Raw genomic sequence first — 24,675 nt, 5'->3', positions numbered from 1 at the left:
TCACCTCAGCTAGGTTCACTAAGGAGCAGAATGTAGTGGTACTGGCATGGGAACTGTTTGCTATTGCTCTTTCTAGAACAGTGGAATAGCTGACAGGAGATGTTGTTTCCAAGAAAAAAACAATTGATGCATAAAGTTAACATTTTCAAAATGTTTAATATCTATTTAAAGGGAAAGTGCCTCAGGATTCACTCACTGGATATTCCCATTGCTAGCAAGAGCCCCATTCTTCTTGGACACCCCAAGACACATTGCCTTTTTGTGATTCCCCAGCTGCCCATGAATCTCACAAGAACGCTGTTCCTCTTGGCTGTTTTTCTTCAGATATTACCAAGGACCAGACTCAGCTTGAAGAGGGGTTCTAAGGAAGGGGTGTCTGGGAACAGTGAAAAAAATGACTCAAAGTCAAATTGTGTGTTATAAACTGATGTTTATGCTTTCCTCAAGACAACATTGCAGACAGCTCTCTGCTTGAGACAGCTAAATTCTAAAAAAAAAAATCTCTGGATAGCTCTCATCTTACAGGCATATCAACTCAGTCATTACCCCAGGTTCTCTTTTGATTATCTCATGAATCAGCGTCCTAGACTCCCCAGTCTCTTGATTCTTAGAAAAAGATAGCAAAAATCTTTTTTAATATTGCAAATGAATTTAGAGATCTGTCTGCCTTTGTAAGCATAGACAACGAGCTAGCTGGGTAGGATCCCATCCTGAGATTCACCATTTCCACCATGCCTGGGCCCAACCTAGTTCTGTCTCAGACTGACCTTGAACTCAGGAATCTGCCTGTCTTTGTATTTTTCTGACAAACTGACTCACAGTACAGCTGTCTTTGTTCTTTTAGGTCTTTGGAGCTCCTTATACAATTCATATTGCATCTTTATATTTGCATAGTTGAGTAATTATATATTCTTGAACTAATGTTTTCAGAGTTTTTTCCCATAGCCTTAAGGACTGTCCTGAATGTCTTAACTTTTACTATTTTGTTTAGACATTAGACACACTCTCGACTCCCAGACTTCTGCTGTCTCTGATTGTCATGGAGTCATTAACCTTGGCAGAGAGGACATTCCTTGAAGGAGGAACATGAAAATATGTTATTATACAAACCAGCCTTATACTCACAGCAACCACCAACACTTGTGGAGGATCATGCCCTGCTGGCTCTGTTTCAGGGCAGGAACAATGTTACACCATCCCTTATATGGCCAAGCGAGATTCTGCAAGACATCCCAAACCTGCTTCTTTCCTAGGAATCCCAACTTCCCCGTAGGTAGCAGGAGTCATACTCCCCCATGGAGTACCCTAACCCACTACCTTCCAAGAACTCCTCTCCTACTTTGCAGGACTCACATCACTTAGTTTTTAGGTAGAACCCTCACTCTTCCATCCTCAGGATGCTTGGTTCCCAGTATCCCAGGACTCATTGCACCCTTTTTGCAAGAACCTGCAACTTTTATCCACCGTGCACTTCATCTAAACCATTTGAAAACTTACGTTTACTCATACCCATTGTCTACATCATTGAAGGACCAGTATCTGTTGTTTGCTCACTCTGTAGACCGTCCTCACCTGATCTTCCCTCCACACCTCATTCATTCATATCATCAGAGAACTCCTGTTTTCAGAAGCTATGCCTTCCCTCTATCTGAGCTAGTGTCAACCTAGAGATGTCATCTGTGAATTAGAACAGAGTGTCCACAACCTCAGTTTCAAGCATCTCCTAGCTGATCTCAAACCAACCAAATCAAGGTAACAGCAAACATAGATACAACTGCCACTCAATGTAGGAGAACTAGAGAGACTTATCAGAAGACACAGCCAACAGTCTAACTACAGGCACCCAAGTCTCATCACAAAAAGACAGGCAATGCAAAAATACCAAGACCATCTATTCTCAGATCACCAGCTCTGTAATAACTGTGAGAACGACTTAGACGAAACATAGGGCACAGGATTCAAAAGAACAATTATGAACATAGTCAAAAAGATTGAACATGAATAGATTGCTGAATGAACTTAAAGAGGACAGGAAGAGAGTCCTGATTGAATCCCAAGGAGACAAAACACAAAGAACAGCTGAATGAAATAAAGAGGGCAATTCAGGATATGAAAATTAAATCCAAATGAGAGACAGAAGCACTAAGGGAAACCCAGAGTGAAATGCAGCTGGAAATGAAAAATTCAACAAGTCTAATAAAAATGTGAGTGGAAACATCAGAGGACAGCCTCACCACTAGAATAGATCACATGACAAATAGGGAGATGTGGCCTGAAGACACGGTAAAAAGTTAGACTATTGAATAAAAGAAGATGCATGAACTCTGCAGGATCTCTAAGACTTCATGAAAATATCAATGCTATGAATTTGTATGCATAGAAAAAGAAGAAGAAACTCAGGTCAAAGGCATAGAAAATAAATGTTTTTAACAAAATCATAGGAGGAAATTTCCCAAATCTAGGGAAAGAGATCTTCATCCAGGCACAATAGGTTTAGAGAATGCCTAGTAGCTAGAATCAGAAAGAAACTCTTCATACAATATAATAAATAAAACAATAAATATACAAAATAGTGGGAGGGTATTAAAAGCTATAAGAGGTCCAAGTTGTATGCAAAGGGTGGCCCATCTGAATAACAGCTTATTTCTCAGTAGAGACTTTAACTAAAATCCAGAAGCTTTCATGTTTGGGGATGTGCTTCAAGTTCTGAAAGACCACAGAGGCCATCCCATAGTGCTTTACCTGGCATACTATCTAAGTGAAGGAGAGAGAAAAAACTTCAGCCTGATAATCAGGCTAAAGAAAGATATGACCACCAAGCCAACTCCACAGAGAATACCAAAAAGGACACTTCAGACTGAAGAGAAAGATGGTCATGTATAAGAGGTTATGGGAACAGGCAAATGATACCAGGATAGCTGTTGTGTAAACAAATACCACAAATAAAAATGGCAGCAATTAATACATGCCTCAATAATAACTTTGAATAGTAATGGCCTCAATTCTACATCAAAAGATACAGGCTAGCCTATGGATTGGGAGGCAGAGTCCATCTTTTTGTTGTCCACAAAAAGAACACCTCATCTTCAAGGATAGACACTAACAGAGTGTGAAGATAGAAAAGAGAATTATAAGAAAACAGTGCCATGGTAGGTGCTACCATTCTAATATTTGACAAAACAGACTTCAACCCAAAACCATATAGAAGAGATAAAGAGGGAGCCTTAATTCTGGTCAGGAGAACAATCACCCAAGTGGACATATACGTACCAAACTCAGATAGTAACGAATACTATTAGGCGTTAAATCATCGATTAAACCCCAAACACTAGTAGTAGGTGATTTTAATAGCCCCACTTTCACCAGTGCACAAATCATGCAGACAATATACTGAGAAACATCAGAGTTAAATGATGTCATAGACCAAATGCACCTAGCAGGTACCTACAGACTATTCTACCCAAACATGATAAAATTCACATTATTCCCAGAAGCCCACTGAAGTTTCTCTAAAATAGACCACACAAGGCGAATGTCAAATTTAGGAAAATGGAATAACTATGAATTACATCTGACTATGGGGGTGGGACTAAAGCCTAAAACCCCCAGCAAAGGAAACTATAGACTCCTGAAAATACACAAATGCATGGGCATGAACCAACACACTGTTGAATGCTGAGTGGACTCCTGAACACACAAGGAACGTAATTCTTTAAATTTTGGAAGAAAACTAAAATATAACACCCAAAGGCTCTGGCATACAATAGAGCAGCCCTAACAGGGGCCCTGAGAGCCACAGGAACTCACATTCCAAAGTCAGAAAGAACTCAGGTAATGGGGAGCATGGAAGGAAGGTAGGGACACATAAACAGAGCACACCCCAAAGTAGTAGACAGGAAGAATAACCAAGATCAGTAGATAGGAAATAGAAGCCTTAGGATCAATGAACCAAAGAGTGGGTACTTCAAGAAGATGAAAGGTTGATAGACCCTTATCCAAAGTAACAGAGAGAGAGAGAGAGAGAGAGAGAGAGAGAGAGAGAGAGAGAGAACCCAAATTGACAAAATTAGAAATGTTTAGGAGACACTCCACAATGTTAATAATATTTAATCCCAAGTGCATACTTTATTTATTTATTTATTTATTTATTTATTTATTTATTTATCTACATTACAAATGTTGTTGCCCCCTCTCCTGGTCACCCTTTGCAGAGATCCCCTTTGCCTCTGAGAGGCCATATCCCCCCCATCCCCTGGTGCATCAAGTCCTGCAGGGTTAGGTGCATCCTCTCCCACTGAGGCCAGACAAGGCAGCCTCTGCTACATATGTGTTGGAGGCCTCAGACCAGCCTGTGTATGCTCTTTGGTGGCTCGGGCTTGGGAGCTCCCAGGAGTCCGGGTTAGTTAATACTGTTGGTCTTCCTGTGGAGTTGCCATCTCCTTAAGGGCCTTCAGTCCTTCCCCTAACTCTTCCTTAGGGGTCCCGAAGGCATACTTTAAAAACCTTTATCCCACGGTGTTGGAACACCTAAAAATAACACATGAATTTCTAGATGCTGCTGACCCACAAAGTTAAACCAAGATGAGATCAATAATTTACCAGACCTGTTACAAAGGAGGAAATTGAAGTGGTAATTTTAAAGAAAAAAATCTTCTAACTAAAAGCGGTCCAGATCCAGGTGGATCCACAACAGAATTCTACCACACCTTTAAATAGCTACAACCCATGCTTCCAAATCCTTTTAGGAAGCCAGTGTTACCCTGAAATCAGACGAGAGCACAACAGCAGAAGAAAACTATGGGCCACATTCTGATGAACACAGGTTAAAATAATCCCAATAAATACTTGCAAACTGAATTTGCACACAAAAACATCTTTATCATGATCAAGGTGATTTTATTCAGGGGATACAGGAATGGTTCAATATATATATTTAAAGGTAGAAACATATGTAATTTATAGAACCTTATAGAAATAAAGGTTTTATATATATATATGTATATATTTAAAGGTAGAAATGATACTGTCATCTCAATAGATGTCCAAAACGCACTTGACAAAATTCAACTTCTCTTCATAATAAAAGTGCCAGAGAGAGTAGGGCTGAAGAGAACATAATAAAAGCTACATATGAGAGAAAACTCTGAAGTAATCCTCTTAAAGTCAGGAAGGAGACAGGGCCATCCACTGCTTCCACTCCTATGTAATATAGTGTTAAAAGTCTTAGCTTGAAAAATAAGGCAAAAGAAGGAAATCACAGGGATCCAAACGGGAAAAGGAGTCAGAGTCCCTGACTGGAGACCAGTTCTAAGCAGAGAAGACCCAAAGACGGTGCCAGAAAAAAAAATCATAGAACTGATTAACACCTCATCAAAGTGCCAGGGGGAAATGTGTATCAGCAATGAATACATTGAGAGAGAAATCAGGGAGATGGTGCCATTCGCTAAAGCCTTAAGAGCATACAATGCAGTGGCAATGTAAGAGGCTAATCCAAACGTGTACTAAATGGAGGATGCCTTTCGTTTTGTAGGTTAACAGAATTAGGCATCTTCAGCATCGCTATGAATACAATATCTCCATTTTATGTCTTATCAAAGCACTCATTCCTCATATTGTCTAATTTCTTTATCTCTACCTTTTTAAAAATAAGACTTATTAGGGGTTGGGGATTTAGCTCAGTGGTAGAGCGCTTGCCTAGCAAGCACAAGGCCCTGGGTTTGGTCTCCAGCTCCAAAAAAAAAAAAAAAAAAGGAAACAAACAAAAATAAGACTTATTTATCTATAAGTACATTGTAGCTGTCTGCAGACACACCAGAAGAGGGCATCAGATCTCATCGCAGATGGTTGTGAGCCACCATGTGGTGACCAGGATTTGAACTCAGGACCTCTGGAAGAGCAGTCAGTGCTCTTAACCACTGAGCCATCTCTCCAGCCCTCAACTCTACTTTCTAAGCCCCTTCTAGCCGTCTCACTTTTTGGCATTTGGCTTCCTAATAGTTTCCCCGATATCATCTCTCTCCACCCAGGGCTGGAAGAGCCCTCCAGCTTCCTTTTTATGTCATCGTTTCCTATCTCTCTCCGTGCGTGGTCTCTGAATGTAGCGTTCGCACACCCTCCCTAAGGAGCCTGGTAAGGCCCCTGCCCTAACCCGGCCACCTCGGCCACCTCGGGTGCAGCTCTATGTGGCTGCAGTCGCTTGCTTGTTGTTCCTTTTGTTTCTATGTGGCTGCAGAGGCCCTTTGTTTCTTCTGTTTCTGTTATTTCTGGCAATCTCCCATTTATTCTGTCTTCTGAACTTCACGGAGGATTCTCTGTGTTGGACAGGGAGCAGTAGAAAACAATGGTACCCAGTAGCCACGCTTCTTCTGACACATCCTTAATAACCCTACTTCCTGTTGCTTCGAGAAACAGCAGAGTACACAAAAATTAGACCCTCCTTCCATATAGAAGGTTGTCTGTCCCGTATAGATTACTATAAATCTTGTAGATGTTTGGGAAAATCTTCAGTCTCTGACTGGAGATACAGCTTAGCAGTTAAAGGCACTCACTACCAAGCCGAACAACCTGAGTTCAATCCCCAGGACCCACACGGTGGAAGGAGAGAATTCACTCTCATAAGCTGTCCTCTGATCTCCACACATATGGATGTGACCATCCAAACACGCATAAAGATAACAACATGCACACAAATAATAATAATAATAGTAATAATAATTAGTAATTGTAAAAATCTCAACTCGCTAACATTTCTTGAACTTCGTTCTCTTGTAGCTATCGTAGGATTTCCTCTCAATATTTTTAATTACCTCTTATGGCAGTAAGTGTAATTCATAAATTAAATTTATTTTCTATGTGTTTGTATGTGTGCAGGCACGCACACGTGTATGGAAGTCACAGGACAATTTGTGGGAGTTAGCCCTCCCCTTCCAACATGTGGAGCCTGGGACTTGTGCTCAGGTCACCTGGCTTGCTGGCAGGCACCTTTATCCACTGAGCCATCCTCCCGATAAATATAATTCCGACCTTTTGTTTATTTATTTCCATTGCTGTTTCTTGTGATTTCATAAATAGCCTGCCTTTCTCGTCTTACCTCCTTTGCAGTAATTTCATGTATTAATTTTTAACTGTATATTTATAAGGTAATTAAAAAGAATTTTCCAGAAGCAGGTTTACTTAGCCAAATAGCTCCTCTGGGTGTCATTGCATGAGCAGGAACTGAGGCTGAGCAAGACAACAAATGGACAGTGGGATTCTAAGAGCTTCATCAGCTGAGGCTTCTGTCAGCAGAACAGCGCCTCTTCCATTTGTAACTTAGGATCATCTGGGAGCTCCTGAAAGTCCCGTTGCTCCTGCCAGACCAAAATCAACTACATCAACAATGCTTCTGTGTGTGTGTGTGTGTGTGTGTGTGTGTGTGTGCATTGATGTGTGTGCACGAGCATGCTTATTCATGCAGAGGCCAAAGAACAGCCTTGATTGTTGCTCATCAGGCATTTTATGCATTTCCCCCCTGCCATTTTTGAGACAGGGTCTCACTGCCTGAAACACCCCAGTAGGCTAGGCTGGCTGGCCAGTGAACCCTAGGAATCTGCCTGTTTCTGCCCTCTTAGCACTGGGATTCTAAGTGCACACCATTGTGCCTGACACTGTTTTTACATGGATTCTTGGAGCTGAACTCAGATCCTCGTACTTGCAAAGCAAGCAGCCTAGTAACTGAGAACTTTCCACAGCCCCAAACCAATAACTCTGAGCAAAGTCTGATACCAGTACTAGAAAGAAAACTTGGGGGAGGCATTAGCTACCTTTCTATTGCTGCGATAAAACACCATCATCAAGGCAACTTTTAGAAGGGTTTATTTGGACTTATGGTTCAAAAGGGTGAGAGTCTATGATGTAGAGCAAAGGCAGCAGGGAGCAAGCCCGAGCACTGGAGCAGAAGCTGGGGGCTCATATCTTGAGTTGAAGCAGGAAGCAGAGAGAACAAATTAGAAAAGGTGCCAGCCCCCCTTCAGTGATTTACTTCTTCCAACAAAACCACACCTCCTAAGCCTTCCAAAACAGTGCCACCAACTGGCAACCAAGCACTTAAGCATTCATTAGTCTATGGAGACCATTCTTTGCAAAACTATCACACATGGGATTCTGAAGTCAAATAAGAAATTCTGTCTACACATTTAGTACGGACCCTGAATTATTGACTGTGTTCTTTTTTTAACATTAAAAAATTATGTGTGTATATACATGCATATGTACACATGAGTGCAGATGCTGGGGTAGGGACAGAGGGGAACATCAGATTCCTGAAACTAGAGTGACAGTTTTGAGACACTGCTGTGCATGCTGGGAACTCCACTTTGGTCCTCTGTAAGAGCAGCAATTGCTCCTAACCACTAAGTCACATCTTCAGAGTCTCTATTGTAATTGTTCTCAACCTGTGGGTGCTGACCCCCACCTGGGTAGCATAGCAGATATCCCACATATCAGATTCATTGTACGATTCATAACCATAGCATAATTAGAGTTATAAAGTAGTGCTCGTGGGTCACCACAACGTAAGAGCTGTATAAAAGGATCACAGCATCAGGAAGATTGAGAACCACTGCTCTATTGGGACCTTGAGGGGATCCTGCTTTGTGTATGTACTGGAATGCCAAGAGTATGACTTGTAGATACTTTTATTGAAGTATTTTAGGCAAGTTGGTATATAAAACTCTTAATCCTTGAGATTCACTTTTAGCACATGTTTCATGCTTTCTTCTAAGTACCTAAATGTGTGTCTGTGTCTGTCTGTCTGTCTGTCTGTCTGTCTGTCTGACTGACTGACTCTGTGTGTAAGTATTTAAAAAGAAAATGGTTGGGGTTGGGGCTTTAGCAAGTGCAGGGCCCTGGGTTCAGTCCTCAGCTCCAGAAAAAGCAAAAGAATAAAATAAAATAAAATAAAATAAAATGGTGCTTTCTATAGTTTGAAAAACAGTAATTAGTTATTTCCTCCCCACCCCCAATAACATTTTTCTGTGTTGTCACACAGAAAACATTTGAAGTTCGAGATGTCAGTGACCATGTGGGAAGAATGAGTCCAGCACCAGCTGTAGTCCTAACACTAAATTGGCTTTTCTAATCCAGCATGTGTTTTGGGGTGCTTGCCAACATCAGGAAAATGACAGCTGTTACATTTTCTAAGGAAAAAGTAGATGTCTACATTCTATACTTATTTTTTACAGTGTGCACCTTTTGGCATGTGGTATTGGATGGTCCATGTCTGGACATCTTAAAGAATATGTTTAGGAAGGTGACTTAGCCCCAAATTTGACAAATTTGTGTTATGTTTTTGTTTCTCAGCAAGAGATTTCCCCAAAATTAGTGGAAATGCTCTTGTTCATTAAATCTCTGTCAAGTAAATCCCCACTCTAAGTGGATGTGCCAAATGACGGAGACTGGGGGTTTCTGGGAACCAGTAAACAAACACATTTCTTAGTAAAGTACGTGCTGTGCCTTTAAAATGAATATCAGAAATGCTTTGCACATTAGCATTAGTTTAGAAGACTGATACCACTTCTTGGCCTTTTGGTTATTAAGTACTTACTAAAGTCTTAAAGTTGCCTTAGTGATAGCCAACATTGGGGTAATTTGGACAAGATGATGGAGGTGGCGCTGGTGCTGGTGGTGGTGGTGGTGGAAGACAAGGAAGAAGAGGAGGAGAAGGAGGAAGAGGATTAGGTGGTGGTGGTGGTGGTGGTGGTGGTGGTGGTGGTGGTGGTGGTGGTGGTAGAGGTGGAAGAGGAGGTTGCGATGGTGATACAATTCTTGTAACCTGCTCATTATGATAAGGTCAACACTTATGAGCTATGTGCAAATGCATTCCAGCTAGGACACAGATTAACTTGGTTTAACTGTAGCACATCCAGAATGTAGCTTGACTGAGCAAGCATGATCGACAAAAGGAGATAAGACATTTATGAACAAAGGAAAGTATGGGCATTCTAATGGGAAAATCAAGTAGGCCAGGGCCAGCGGGCAGACCGAGCACCAGCTGGGATAGATGGCACAGCTGAGGGTCATTCTAAAGGTCCGGGACCAGGCCTGATTTTGTAATATATGCAACTCCAGCTGCTTATCTGGGGCCTCTTCCACACCACAGGCCACCAAAGAGCATCTTCTGTCTAGTCATCGGTGCTGCTTTCCACTTTATTGTTTACAACTTTGATCGTAGCCATTAAAAAAGACAACTGGAATTCTACTACATGCCAAGCTGATCTGTGGCAGTAACTTGTTCAGAGAATAAAGAAGAAAATTACCAGGTGCATATGTGTTAGGGAGTAGGCAATATTCAGAAGTGCTTTATAATGTGTTTTAATGTAAACCAAGCATTGTGTTTCCTTAACAGCCATTGTTTTTGCTTGACATGGGCGCACCAGTGGTATGACCACAGATATCCTCATTTCAAAGAAGACATTTAAGTATCGTGGTCTTTTTGAGGGTCACTTATTCTAAATTCTATTTCCCATAAACAACCCAAAAAAGTTGAGACAGAGTCTTGTACTATAATCCAGGCTGGCCTCAAACTTGCTGTCTTCCTGCCTCAACTTCTAAAGTGTTAGGTGAACAGCCATGAATCAGCACGTCTAGCACAAAACAATTAAGAAAACGATTTTAATAATTCTTTGAGAATTTCATACAACGTATTTTGCTCATATTTGTCGTTTTCCCCCAACTTCTTCCACCCCACCCCTGTCCCTACCCACTCAACTTCACTCCCACCCTAACCCCCACTCCCCAACCCAAGGAATGCAGCTTGTGTTAGCCAACTACTTCTGAGCGTGCATTCAACCCTGAATGTGACTGATAACACCAGGTTTCACACTGTTAAAGAAAACCAACTGTCCCAGCACCAGTTGAATATCAAATAGCTCCTCAGCTAGGGTGGGATAATTACCAACAAAAACACTTCTTACTTGGTTCACAATTTGTGATACAGATATCTGAAATGTGTTTTTTTTTTTGCACTGTCCTTATTTTGAAACTATATTTTCATTCTCCCACTCAACATTAACACCAATATGGAGATGTACCCTACTGAACCTCCCCTTGAAGCAAAGGTCCCCTGTGTCCTCCAATGCCCCACTCACACAGTATTAAACATGAGGGGAGGGGGGCAACCAGCATATACTTTATTGAGGTTTTTACCACTGACCACCTCTTAGCTCGGGAGTGTCACTAACCACATTAGGCAATGAATATCTGGCCTTGTAGGCCGAGACTTTAGGCGTATTTTACAAAGCTGCATGGGCAGGTAGGCAGAAACTGAGCAGGTGGTGTTAAAGTGATCAGAAAGTAAGCAGTGGGAAAATGGCAATGACAGCTTTCACCGAATGGCACTGCTGTGAGGGGTACAAGTTTACAGAAGCAAGCACTTGATGCTTATCATTTGGAATGACCACTGACTGCCCTGCACCCCCAAACTAATATAAAGAAGTAAATGGCCAGTAAAGGGTGTATACTTACAATCTGACTTATTTTCTTTGTGTACTTTGTTAAGCACACCATAGAGTCATATAGAAGGATCCCTAGGGAGCAGGCAGTGCAACCTCTTTTTAGTAACCAGGGTCCTGTTATGGAAACAACAAATTATTTCTATTTTAAATTTGTGGTAAAAAATATTGAATGGACAGTTACTTGGTTAGCTCCCAGATTCACCAGGAAGGCTGCAAGCCCAGGCTAGAAAGCTGTTGGCCATAGAGATTGAGACGATGATTGTAATAACTTGACTCCCTCTGCACATGATCCTGGCTGGTCCAGTCACCAATCACAATGCTATAGCTTGCTGTCTCCGCAGCTATCTCCCATCTCTGGGCACATATGCTAACTGTGCCTCTTTTGTTCATATTCCTGCCCATGTGGCCTTGCTTCAGGGGCTTAACAAACTTCCCATAGGCACTGTTTCTTTGGGTAATGGGCATCCAAGCTGTGATGGGTAATATTAATTGTCAACCTGACAGGCTCTAGAATCAACTTCGAGACAAACCGTTGGGCATGTCTTAGGGGAAGTTTCTAGGTTGTGGCAAGTGAGGTGGGACGGCCCACTGTAAAGCATTCTGGAAAAAGTGAGTCCGACTCTAGCATTCTGCCGTCTCTTCTGCTTGAGTGTGAATTCACTGTGACCATCGGCCTCGTACTTCGTGGCTCTCTCGCGTTGTGGTGGACTATAGCCTCTAACTAAAGCCAAGATAAACACTTCCTCGATGAGTATACATTCTACTCAGCAGGGCCATGGAAGTTTCTCAAAAACAGATCGCATCCTGGGACCCTGAAACCAATCTAAACAAATACAGAAAGTTCGAAATAACTCCATGTACCCTGTCTGACCACAGTGGAATAAAGCTCGAAGTCAACCACAAAAGAATCTCTAGAAATTACACAAACTCATTGGGCTGGGTAGTTTTATGTCAAACTGACACAAGCTAGAGTCATCTGAGTGGAGGGAGCCTCAGTTAAATAAAAGTGCTTCCATAAAATCTGCTGTAGGCAAGCCTTTCTTAAATAGTGAGGGATGGTGGGTGGCAGCATCCCTAGGCTGGTGGTCCTGGGTTCTATAAGAAAACAGGCTAAGCAAGCCAGAGGGAGTAGTGCCAGCAAGCAGCATTCCTCAGTGGCCTGTGCATTAGCATTTTTTTTTGAGGGAAGACGCTGTTATTTTATTATCTAAACCAAGACTTACAAGTCTTTTTTAAAAAAGATTTATTTTATTTATACGAGTACACTGTATCTGTCTTCAGACACACTAGAAGAGGGCATCAGATTCCATTACAGATGGTTGTGAGCCACCATGTGGTTGCTGGGAATTGAACTCAGGACCTCTGGAAGAGTAGCCAGTGCTCTTAACCGCCGAGCCATCTCTCTTGCTTCCAGGTTTCAGCCTGGCTTGAGTTCCTTTCCTGACTTCCTTTGATGATGAACTGTGATGTGCAAGTGTAAACTGAATAAGTCCCTTCCTCCCCAACTTGCTTTTTGATCGTGGTATAGCTTCCTGTCATAGCAATAGAAACTCCAACCAAGATATTCATAGAGATAAAAAAAACCCACACATTACTGAATGATGAATGGGTCAAGAAAAATCAAGAAAGAAAATTTTAAAAGTCCCAAATAGAAATGAGAATGAAAGCATAACACACCAAACCTTAGAGACACATGAAAAGCAGTCTGGAGAGGGAAATTTATAGCTCTAAGCACCCACATTAAAATTCAGAAAGAACACAAATTTTTTAGATATCAGCTAAATTCATTTGATGTATGATGCCATTTAATTCTGATGTTTTTGCTTAGTATGTGTAGAGAGGACCTGCCTGTCAGAGAAATCGGGGTGTTGAAATCACCCACTGATTCTGATACTGATCTGTGTCTTGAAAGTCTAGTAGCTGCCTTTTAATGGAATTGGCTGTACCAGAGTTTGGTACATATTATATGTTTAGGATAGTATGTCTTACTGGTTAGTTGTTTCCTTGATCAGAATGAAGCATCCTCTTTTACCTCTGTTGATTAATTTTGGTTTGAAGTCATTTTGGCAGATATTAAGGGAGTAACACCTATTCTTTCCTGGGCTCATTTGCTTGGAATATCTTTTTTTAAAAGTCTTTTAGTCTAAGGTTCTATCTCTCTTTGAACATAAGATGAGTTTGTTGTAGACAATAAAAAGATGGATTTTGTTTTTTAACCCATTCAGCTAACCGGTTTGGGTTGGGGAGTTGAAGCTATTGATATTTAAAATTATTGTTGAAAAATTATTGTTGAAAGGTATATATTTTCCCCCTTCTGTGTAATTATAGTTTCATTTATTTGATTTCTTTTTATATTTCTTGACTATTCTCCCTTTAGTGTAAACTGTCGCTTCTAGGGCCCAACAGTGAGCCTGTAATCATTTAACAAAAGAAATATCAGACCTCGCAAAGAAGATATGAGTGTGCTGAACATCAGAGGGGTTTTAAAGACAGAAAAGCTTTGACGTTCAAGAGAACATTCAGCTCACTCAGAGTATATCAGAGCACTAGGGATACCACTGGGTCCTGTGTCCTGCCAGCCGCCTGCCTGCCTGTCTGTCAACTACCACATTGTCCATCTCTGTCAATAATGTTTTGCCTTACCCCAGATAGAAAGAAACAGAGACAGACTAAAGCCCCAGGAGCCATCAACCCAAACAAACATATCTTCCTTTAACATTGATTACCTCAGTTATGCTATCACAGTGACAGGTCACTGACTGGCAGAACTAGGAACCTTGAGGAATAGATAACTCCACCCATGATGGCTTCTTCAAAGCAAGGTGACCTGAGAGAAGCTGGACCTTCTCCATGATGCCTCCAGCTTCCATGAGCTCATTTTTCCATTCAGGATAGTAGGACCTGAGGCTTTCATGACAGAGCCTTAGAAACCTTATCATATAACTTCTATTTATCCCCTGGCAAAGTAACCGAGAACCCCACTCAAATATACGGGAAGGAGAGTTCAAGGCAAACTTTCAAAAGGCGGAAGATCAAAGAATTTGTGGCCATCTTTAAAAGTCACCATAGTGTCCTTCCTTTTTTTATTATATTGCCTTTATTATATTGATTTTTAGATATTATATACAAATGTTCTATAATAATTATTAGTATTTTGAATATATTACCATTTGTTTATATCGTTTCCATTGTCCCAAGTTTATCTAAGTTTTTGCTGTAAGTCTGAGGTCTTTGTTTTTCTTTTTTTTAATTGGGTATTTTTTATTTACATTTTAAATGTTATTTCCTTTCCCCATTTACTGTCCATCAGCCCCCTAATCCCTCCCCCTCCCATCATATAAGGGTGTTCCCCTCCCCATGCACCCCTCCCTTACTGTCCCCTTCTTCATCTGTGGACTCTTGGCATACTTCTAAAAACTACTTGTTAAATAAACTTTTAACTCCAATACATTCTATGACAGTGGGTTTGTGTCTGTCTTTGTCTCCATGCCTTTCTATCTGGCATGGCATAGGGATCCAGTTCTCAATATTTAGTTGTCAAGGAAGAAACTGTATAACCAGGATATGCCACTGTAGCTCAACAGCTGAGCCTGACCTGCCGCCACTGAATGACGCTCTCCTGTCTTCATTCTGACTGAATCAGAGGAGTAAGAAGTCGCCTCACACTTGGTCATGTGTCTTTGCCATTTATTCCTAACAAAGAATGACTGCCCAATACTTGAGCTGAGGCATGAGAGGTCATAGCTCTTGAAAATCATTGGATTTAATGTCTCAATCCTCCCTACTCCCTCTCCAGTTGATATTCTTCCATCCCAGGCATGTGCGCTTCTCTCGCGGTGAACATGCTGGGTTTTGGAGAGATATACCTACCTCACCATATACGGATAGGCTTTCTTTCTCCTTTCTGATTTCTCTTTTTCGGTAGTGAGCTCAGGCCCGTCTCCAGTAGTTTAATATATTAACTTTCCTTCTATTGCCCGATGCCAAATACAACAAATATAGACCTTCTTTCCACTGGAAACCATTTAAATATTGAGGGAGGTTATACTTCCTCCCTGTATCCATCTCCATCCCTGTAAGGCCCCCTGTTCTGTGAGAATTTCTTACACAATGTATGTCTTAGCTCATTGGCCATTTATCATGGAAAAGTTTAGGAGGAAAACCATCACTGACTGAGCAGCCCACTGTGGTGATTCACGTACCTTCATGGCTTAGGATCTTTGGAGAAGTATTATTAAAGGATGTGGGTTATTGCGGGTAAAACATATTAAGCAATTTGTATCAGCATGCAATGAACGCTTATTTAAATAAGACAAGTTATATGTGAAAATGAGTCAATTTTCTTATACAGAACTATTAACATTAGCTTGACCTGTCAAGGTAAATGTACAGTGAAGTGCAAGGTAAAGTCCTGACAGTGGATGCCATGGCTTCTCTGTAGCTCTGAATGGTTGTTGGGCTCATAAACCAAGGCTGGTTGTTGTCTGCTTCGTAACTCCTGTCAATCTCACTAATGGAAGACTGGGAGGTGGCTTCCCTATACAGAGCAACCCATGAGCTTCCTTAAACGTAGAGCTCCAGGATACAATTCCTACTGTCTGCTCAGTGGTTTAAAAGTATAGTGCTGCTCAGATCACTCATTCCGTCCATAGGAGCCTCAACCATTCATAGCAACCGTGAGGCGTCCGGTATCAAAGCTCAGCTGTTCCCCTCATTCTCTGGTTGGGTGGTGTCCTGACTTGTGTATTGCTTGAAGGCTAAGAATGGTTTTGGTTTTGGTTTTTACATTTTTTCATGATTGAAGTTTTTTATATGAAATTAAGATTTCTATATCATAACTCATTTTTTGGAGTACAACAAAGCCTAATAATTTGTCTTTAGCTCCTTTCGTGTGTTATAATGATTGACTTTAATTAATGTTCTGGAGACTGCATAGCCCACAGGCCTGAAGTGCTTATTGCTTGGTCTTTATAGGACAAGTTTACCAATCCTATGGTCTAGCAGAATAACAGAAAAGGCAGATGCTTCATAGTGCTCATTCATTTTGTTTCTGTGTTCTGAATTTTATTTTGCTTTTGTTTTGCTCTGTGTCATTTTCTTCGGTGTGTTTCTTGCACACGGCACTGGGTCATGTCAGGACATTTTTATGGAACTACACAACGTAGTTGGAGCATTTCTCCCCAGCTCCCGCCACCTCCTCTTTAGCATCCCCCTTCCTCCCCTAGATAATATTCACATCTGCAATCATGTTTTATATATCTATATAAAATCTAGGAGCCACAAAAGAGAGGAAACACGGTACTTGTCTTTCTGAGATGGTTACCTCACGTAACATGGTAAGTTCCACTTGCATCCATTTTCCTGCAATTGACAAAACATCATTTTGTCTTTATGGTCATAAAGAAGTCCATTGTACATACTTACACCACGTCTTCCTTGTTCATTCCTCTGTTGGTGGGCATGGTTTAGAAAAGCTAAGTATTCTCTTTCCTGATATTAAAAATAGGTTTTTCCCTCACATATATATTCTATGGTTTCCCCTCCATCTGCTCTTAGTTCTTCCCCACCTCCCGTCCCATTCGGATCCACCTTTTTCTGTCTCTAATGAGACCACAAGCAGGTTTCTAAGTGATAGTAGTAAAATAAAACATAATATGATAAAACAAAAACTAGCACTTTGAAATAGAAGACATCACACAGAGGGACAAGAACCGCCTATCCACCAAGACACAAGAAGCAGACTAAGAGACCCACTGGCTCACATACTCAGGAATCCCATAACAACATTAAACTGAGAGAGAGAGGGATAGATAGAGAGGTGGAAGACAGAGACGGAGAGACAGAGATAGAGAGACAGAAAGGTAAAGAGACAGACAGACAGACAGACAAATAGATAACCTCCAGAGATAATAAGGATTAGTTTCTGTTGGCCATCTACCGCTGAAGAGTAGTTTGGCTCTTCAGTGAGACTTCCTTGGGGGAAACTAAATTTTCATTTGCGAGTAGTTATGAGTTGGAGATAGCTTCTGGGTTAGGGCTGGGAGTGTATGTCCATGTCTCCTTCAGCTCCAGGACCTCATCTGGTGTATATGCATATAGACCTTGTGCATGCTGCCTCGGGCTCTGTGAGTTCAAGTGTGCATCAATCATGCTGATTGAGGGGATCTTGTGTCTTTGATGTCCTCCATCCTCTCTGGTTTCTTTACTCTTTCTACCGTCTATTCTGCAGGGTTTCCTGACACCAGGGATGGAGGAAGGTTGATAAAGATATCATGAGTTTAGGGATGAGGTTCCAGGGTCTCTCACTCTCTACAAAGCTCTGTATTTGTTCCTATCAACTGCAAGAGGAATCTTGTAAGACATTGGGTATAGCAGGACATCATTAGGAGACATTTTATTGATACATTTATTTTATAAGAACAATAATATTTTGTCTTTACCTAGGTCCTTGGACTATTTAGTCTCAGGTTCTGGTCACTCAAACATTGTTGGGTGTGGGTTTCATCTTGTGGCGTGGACCTTAGGTCAAATCAGATGTTGGTTGGTGGTTACTCCCACGCGTGTTATACCACCATTGGATTGGCATATCTAACAGGTTCGACACAATTCTTTATAAAAGGGTTTGTAGCTGGGTTGGTGTGTATGTTTCTCCTTTGTTAGAATGAAGAATAACTTCCTGTGCCAAAGACACTAGCACATGAGGCGAAGACTCTGTGTAGGCACCAGCTTGACTTCTCTATTCAGTGAACTGTGGAGGTGGTATATTTAGCACTAAGGCCTTACTGTCAGTTTGTAGAGAGTAACCTGTAGTACTGGTAACAGCCAGGTTTGTTTGGAAGTCCCCATGGGATGTCTTTGTCCAACAACTCTATTAGATGTAAGCTATTCTTGTACTGGATGTTCCATCTGGTAACAAGAGATGGCCAACTGGGGCTCTGGTTCCCCAATTATTCACTGATTTTATTTATATTACCTTCACACACACACACACACACACACACACACACACACACACACACACACACAGAAGCTTCTACTGTATTGGGTTTACATACTGTCCTTTAAATGCTCCTTAATGTTGACTGTCTCTCCCCCTATTCCTCCCTTATCTCCTACTCTTCTCCCTGTCCCCGCCTGGTCCTCCCATTCTAGTCACCCCTCACCCATCCATAACTACTTATTCTATTTCCCTATCCTAGGGAGAGCTATCTAACCTTTGTGGTTCTATGGATTTTATATTGGTTATCATTGACTTAAGAGCTAATAGCCACATATAAGCAAATACATACCATACATGTCTTTCTGGGTCTTGGTTACCTTACTCAGAATAATTTTTTTCTAGTTCCATCCATTCACCTGTGATTTGATTATTTTAATTAATTACCTGTAATGCCTCATTGTGTAAATGTACAACATTTTCTTTTTCCATTCACCTGATAGAAGCCTCAAGACTGTTTCCAGATTCTGGCAATTATGAATAGAGGAGCAGTTAGCATGGTTGGGCAAACGTCTGTGGTAGGCTGGAGCATCCTTTGGGTCTATGCCTAAGAATGGCGTATCTGGATGTTGAGGAAGATCAGTTCCTATCTTCCTGAGGAACCACCACGCTGATTTCCATAGTGGCTTAACAAGTTTGCACTCTTACCAGAGATTGATGAGTGTCCCCCTTCCTTCACATGTGTCCCAGCATGATCTGTCACTTTTCTTGTTGATCTTGGACATTCTGATGGCTATAAGATGAAATTTCAAAGTAGTTGTGATTTGCATTTCTCTGATGACTAAGGAAGTTGAACATCTCAGCCCTCTTTTGAGAATTTTCTGTTTATATCCTTATCCCATTGTTAAATTAAATTGGGTTATTTGGTTTGTTGATAGCTGGGATTTAAAAAAAACCAACTTTTTATTGATTCTTTGTGAATTTCACATCATGCACACCAATCCTACTAATCTCTCCATCCCTTTGTATCTATCCTCTTGCCTTGCAACCCCCCCAAAAGAAAAACCAAAAAACCCCATCTCACTGTGGAAGCTGCAGTGTGTCCCCCAGTGTATCCTTTTGTCCACACATCTTTACTTGCAAATGGTCATTATAGTGAGTCGTTGGTCTGGTTTGAGACCTCTGGGTTCTGCTACACTATCAATACTGGATCATCACCAGGACTCCTCACAGATATCCCGTTGTTGCCCTGGATCGTGGAGATCCTGCAGCTTTGGATCTGTTGGACCATCCCCTTCACATACTCCACCACATCATGGATGGGGTAAATGTTGAAATGGGCCAATTCGAAGCCTTGGATTTGGACCTGGATGGTAGCTGAGTTGGTCAGCTTACCATCTCTTCCACACTCTCACCACCAGGGCAAGCTCTTTAGCACTACCCTGGCTAGCTCACACAATGCCAGAGTTCACAAGGGGCAGGGACAGCTTTCCTGATAGCTTTCATGCCCACAGCTCTGCTGTGCTACCCAGGCGTGGTGCAGAACCCACTTTCCTGAGTGCTGCATCCAGTGAGGGGTAGGGCTGGCCCCGCACAGATCTTGGACATTGTCCCAGACAGCAGCCCAGACCAAGGACATCCACATGGCCTTTGGTGGTGATATACACAGACACATGGACATCAACACAGACCCCTGATGCTTCATGGTCATGGACCCAGATATGGCCCTCAGTGACAGCACAGGCTGGAATTCACAATGACCTCAAATGGCAGGGCAGCTACTCACATGAGGCTATTCCTTTTCTCTTTCATGTCTCCAGTTCTGCCTCTCTTCATAGTGCTTCTCTTTCCCTCCCATCTCTCCACATGTACTTCTGCCTGCCCCTAACATGTGGTGACAGGGGGGCCTCTTGATATCTACTTTTTTTGAGTTTTTTATTAATTGAGTTTATTATTGAATTTGAATATTAATCTTCTATCAGATGTAGAGTTGGTAGCAATCTGCCCATTCTGTAGCCTATGTAGTCTGATTGATGGTGTCTTTTGCTGTAGAGAAGCTTCTCAGTTTCATGAGGTCCTGTTTAATTGCTGATTTCAATGTCTGTACTAATAGTGTTCTGCTTAGAAACTCTTTTCCTATTCCAATGAATTCAAAGGTATTACCCACTTTCTTTTCTATCAGGTTCAGTATATCTGGGTTTATGTTGAGGTTTTAGATCAGCAGTTCTCAACCCGTGGGTCATGAAACCTTTAGGGGTTGAACAACCCTTTTGGGGAGGATAGTTAAGAATTCTAAAACACAGATATTTACATTAAAATTCACGACAGTAGCAACATTCCAGTTATGAAGTAGGAAAAATAATTTTATGATTGGAGGACACCACAGCGTGAGGAACTGTACCATAAGGTTGCAGCATGAAGAAGGTTTAAAATTCACTGTTCTGGACTCATTTGTATTTTAGTTTGTACTGGATGATAAGCATGGATCCATTTCGATTCTTCTACAGTTATCCAGTTTGATCAGCACAATTTGTTGACGATTCTGTCTGTTTTCAGTGTGCATTTCTGCTTTTCTTAAAAATAAAAGCTCAGGTGTCCATTTGTATGTGGCATTCTGTCTGGGTCATCCATAGCTGTGTGGATTTATGTCTGGCCTTCAATTTTATTCTGTTGATCAGTGTGTCTCTTTTTATGCCAATACCATGCTGTTTTATTACTATATTACTAATTCTAGTACTCGAGGTCAGGGGTTGTGATACATCCTGCAGTTCTTTTATTACTCATGAGCGTTTTAGCTATCGTGTTTTCTTGTGTTTCAATAGAAAGCCGAAAAATGTCCTTTTAAAGTCTGTGAAGAATTGTGTTGGAATTTTGATGGTGATCGCATTGAATCTGTTAGGTTACTTTTGCTAGAACTGGCCTCATTTTTCCTGTATTAATCATACTGATCCATGAGCATTGGGAACTTTCCATCTTTGATATCTTTGTCAATTTCTTCAGTGTCTTAAAGTTTTTATCATATAAGTCTTTCACTTGCTTGCTTAGATTTATCTCAAGATATTTTACATCAAAGGCTACTGTGAAAGGTATTGCTTCCCTGATTTCTTTCTCAGACCATTTGTCATTTGTATATAGGAGGCTACTCTTTTTTAAGTTAAATTCGTATCAGCTACTTTGCTGAAAGTGTTTATCAGTTATAGGAGATTCCTGGTGGGATTTTTAGGGTCAATCATGTATACTATCAAATCATGTGCAGATAAAGATGCATTGACTTCTTCCTTTCTAACTTGTATCCTTTGATCTCCTTCAGTTGTCTTATTGCTCTAGCTAAGACTCCAAGCATTATATTGTATAGGTATAAAAAGAGTGGACAATTTTGTCTCGTTCCTGACATTAGTGGATTTGTTTTGAGTTTCTTTCCATTCAAATTGATGTTGGCTATGGGCTTGGTGTAAACTGCCTGTATTATATTGAGGTATATCTCTTGTATTCCTAGTCTCTCCAGGACTTTTATCATGGAGAGGTGTTCAGATTTTGTCAAAGTTCTTTTCCGTCTCTAAAGAACTGATCATGTGGTTTCTGTCTGTCTTTCAGTTGGTTTGTATGGTAGATTCTGTTTTGATTCACATATGTTGAACCATCCCTGCATCTTTGGGATGAAGCCTACTCGCTCGTGGTGGATGATCTTTTGGATGTGTTCTTGAATTTGGTTTGCAGGTATTTTCGCATCCATGTTCACAAGGGAAATTGGTCTGTAATTTTATTTATTGATTCTTTATGTGGTTTGGGTATCAAGGTAACTGTGACCTCATAAAATGAATTAGGCAGTGTACCTTATGTTTCTATTTTGTGAGATAATTTGAGGAATATTGTCATTAGATCTTAGAGAGTCTGGTATAATTCTGCACTAAAATTGTCTTGCCCTGAACTTTTTTTGGTTGGGAGACTTTTATGGACTGCTTCTATTCCTTAGGGAATTTAGGTCTATTTAAATTTTTTAATTGATCTTGATTTAACTTTGGTAAGTGGTATCTAGTGAGGAAATTATTCGTTTCTTTTTGTTGAATTTCTCAATGTTGCAGAGTATGAGTTTTTAAACTATATCTTTATGATTCTCTGGATTTACTTGTTGTTGGTTGTTATGTTCCCCCTTTCATTTCTGACCTTATTAATTTGAATATTCTCTCTATGTATTTTAGTTTGGATAAGAGTTTGTCTATCTTGTTGATTTTCTCATTGATTCTTTGTATTGTTCTCTTTGTTTCTATTTTGTGATTTCAGTCCTGAGTTTGATTGTTTCTCTTCTACTCCTTTGGGTGTGGTTTGTTCATTTTGTTCTAGAGCTTTCAGATGTGCTGTTAAGTTACTAATGTGAGATCTGTCCAGGTTTTTAGTGTAGCACAGAGTGCTGTGACCTTGCCTCGTAGAACCACCATCATCGAGTACCATAAGCTTGGATACATTATGTGTTGATCTACATTCAATTTTAGAGAATTTTAGAGAGTCTTTTGTTTCTTTCTTGATTTCTGTCTTGACTCTTTTTTTATTCTTTTAGTTGTGAAGTTCTGAAGAGTTTGTAAACTTTCTGTTGTTGATATTCAGCTTTAACCCATGGTGGTACAGGGTAGTATTTCAATATTTTCATATCTGTTGATATTTTTATTATTGTTGTTGTTTTTATTGTTTTTAGAGTATGTGGTCAGTTTTGGAGAATGGTCCATGAGATTCAGAGAAGAAGGCATATTTTTGTTTTGTGTTTGGGTGAAATGTTCTGTAAATATCTGTTAGGTCTATTTAGTTTGTAAGTATCAGTTAGCTCCAGTGTTCTTGTCTGGATGATCTGCCTGTTGACAAGAATCAGGTATTGAAGTTTCTCATTTATCAATGTGTGAGGATCAATTTATGATTTAAACTATAATAGTTTCTTTTATGAAGTTGGGTACTCTTGTGTTTGGTGCCTAGATGTTAAGAATTACAATGTCCTCTTGGTGGACATTTGATGAGGATGTAATATCCTTTCTTATCTCTTCTGATTAGTTTTATTTTGTCAGATATTAAAATGGTTACACCAGCTTGATTCTTAGGTCCATTTGCTTGAAATAACTTTTACCATCTTTTTTTCCCAGAAGTGATCTGTCTGTCCATCTGTATGTCCATCCATCCATCTGTCCATCTGTCCATCCATCCATCCGTCCATCCGTCCATCTGTCTGTCTGTCTGTGATGTTAAGATATATTCTTAGATGCAGAAGAATAAATCTTGTTTCTGTATCCATTCTACTAGTCTTTATTTCTTTATTGGGGAATTGAGACCATCGATGTTGAGAGATATCAATGAGCAGTGTTTCTTGATTCCCATTTGGTTTGTGTGTGTGTGTGTGTGTGTGTGTGTGTGTGTGTGTGTGTGTGTGTGTGTGTGTGTTACCCCTGATTAGATTGCTGGTCTGGGATTATTTTTTCTGGTGTGCTTAACTTCTTTAGGTTGGAGCTTAGCTTTTAGCACCTTTTGTAGGGCCAGATTTGTAGATAGAGATTACCTAAACTCGGTTTTAACATGGAATGTCTTACTTTCTTGAACTATGGTGACTGAAAGTTTTTCTGGGTATAGTAGACAGTCTCTTTGAGTCTACAGAACATTGTACAGGCCATTCTAGCTTTTAGAGTCTCTTCTGAGAAGTTAGGTGTTATTCTAATAGGTCTGTCTCTATATGTTATGTGGTCTTTTTTCCTTGAAACTTTAAATATTCTTCTTTTGTGCTGCATGCTTTGATTGTTATGTGCCAGGGGAAGTTTCTTGTCTTGCCCAGTCAATTTGGTGTTTTTGGTAATCAGGTCCTTCTTTATGGTTGAGAGATTTTCTTCTATGGTTTTGTTGAAAATATTTTCTGTGCCTTTGACTTGTGTTTTTTCTCCTTCCTCTATTCCTATTATTTTTAGATTTGATCCTTTTTATTTTTTCCTAGATTTCCGGGATGTTTGGCACCAGGGTTGCTTTGAATTTAACCTTTTTTTTAAACAAGGTCACAGAAAATCTGCAGTTAGCCTACTGCTTTCCTGACTGGCTTGGCCTGTGGGTGTCCAGGGAATGCTAATTACTCTTACATTCTTAGACTAACCAGACACTAGATAATTTGAAAAGAAGGACGATTGGGACTTCTTGGCATCCCATTAAAGCTGATATATAATCCCACCACACTGCTTCCCTTGTTCCTTCCACAGTGAAGCACACAGCACAGAACTCTGGGTA

At 40.6% G+C, this 24,675-nt stretch overlaps 1 protein-coding gene across 9 annotated transcripts in view; it reads left to right on the top strand.

Moving 5' to 3' along the window:
* Ccdc148 (coiled-coil domain containing 148) overlaps nt 1-24,675 on the top strand; it is a 275,147-nt gene that overhangs the window by 214,230 nt on the left and 36,242 nt on the right. The window lies entirely within an intron of this gene.

Source organism: Rattus norvegicus, chromosome 3, assembly GCF_036323735.1.
Source record: "Rattus norvegicus strain BN/NHsdMcwi chromosome 3, GRCr8, whole genome shotgun sequence".
NCBI classification, from domain to species: domain Eukaryota; kingdom Metazoa; phylum Chordata; class Mammalia; order Rodentia; family Muridae; genus Rattus; species Rattus norvegicus.
The sequence above is the reverse complement of the archived record's forward strand: the minus strand, read 5'-3'. Positions and strand labels throughout refer to the sequence as shown.